Genomic DNA, 1,311 nt, shown 5'->3' with positions numbered 1-1,311 from the left:
AAACAGTTATTTGTTATTATCTCCCTGGATATTTATGATATTATAGCCTATTCGTTAAACCAATTTTGTCTGTGTTTATGTATGTGTTCTGCTCTCAGGTCATCAATTTTCCTTATTGTTAAAGAATCCTGATCAACCTGAAAATGCCAAATCTCTTAAAGTGGCGATAGTGGGTGCGCCTAATGCAGGGAAATCAACATTGACCAATCAACTGCTGGGTCGAAAGGTGATATTATACTAATGTTTGGAATAAAAATTAAGGTGAAATGTGTTTTTTCTCACCCAGAAATGTTATTTCTGCTATTTACTCAGCCTGTAAATAACAGGCTGTGTATAAAGTAACAGTGCAACATGTTTGAATGTACACATGTAAAAATGAGATTTGCATAGTCATGCATAATTAGGAGTAATGACAGAATTACATTTTTTGTGTGACCGATCCCTGTAAGAACTTGTGTCTGTAACCTTAAATGTTAATTCACAATTTTTATATAGTTGTTTGCTGTTTCTGAGAAAGTGCACACAACAAGATCACGTGCTGTTGGTGTCCTGACAGAGGATGACACACAAATCGTAAGTACCTCTTCTACCCCCATGTCTAGTCTGTTTAGGGAATGTTCCATGTTTGCATGGCATTTTTTCTCCTATTTATTTTTTCTATCAGATACTGTTGGATACCCCTGGTCTCACCACACCAATAAAGGCTAAAAGGTGACTATGTAATACAGCAGTTTCTTACAACATTAGGTGGTAACTGTAAGTTAACCATTTGTTGGTTGATTTCCCAGAAAAGTGTAGATACTGTGCTCTGCAATCTTGCGCTGATTGTTTGAACATCTCAACCAACCAGAAACAACAACATTTGTTTAACTAATGCCATGATTGTGGTAAAAATTCTCATACTCATAAACTAAACTTGATTTTGTTATATTTGTTTAACAGACATCACCTGGAGGAATCGCTGCTGGTGGATCCTTTTGAGTCAATAAAGGAAGCTGATCTAGGTAAATAAAAAAATCTTTGTTTTAGTTGTTCTTCTCTTATTTATTTCTTAATCTGTTCAAAAACAAAGACACAGCCAGCATCCAATAGAATCGCCATTGGCGTCGTGTGTGTTTATAATTAGAACTAACCATGAAAATGTACAAAAGGTCTATATCAACTTAGTTAGGAGAGCTCTTGGACAAACGAGAGCCTTGGAGTCAAAGAGGCTGAGAACCACTGTATTATGACTCTGTATTTTGTGCTGAATCTTCAATTTTTTTTCCATTTCTGCTATATATTTGCAGTGATGGTGCTAGTCGATATGTC

General features: G+C 35.7%; 1 long non-coding RNA gene across 1 annotated transcript; it reads left to right on the top strand.

Annotated features, from left to right (window-relative positions):
• Positions 1-103: 103 nt before the first annotated feature.
• LOC107578983 (uncharacterized) lies at positions 104-1,310 on the top strand. Its single transcript, XR_001608406.1, has 5 exons — positions 104-226; positions 496-573; positions 665-711; positions 943-1,004; positions 1,290-1,310. It is a non-coding gene; the product is annotated as an uncharacterized lncRNA (long non-coding RNA).
• The last annotated feature ends 1 nt before the right edge of the window (position 1,311 follows it).

The sequence above is a fragment of the Sinocyclocheilus grahami genome, unplaced genomic scaffold, assembly GCF_001515645.1.
Source record: "Sinocyclocheilus grahami isolate Dianchi unplaced genomic scaffold, SAMN03320097.WGS_v1.1 scaffold13295.1, whole genome shotgun sequence".
Lineage (NCBI taxonomy): Eukaryota > Metazoa > Chordata > Actinopteri > Cypriniformes > Cyprinidae > Sinocyclocheilus > Sinocyclocheilus grahami.
The sequence above is the reverse complement of the archived record's forward strand: the minus strand, read 5'-3'. Positions and strand labels throughout refer to the sequence as shown.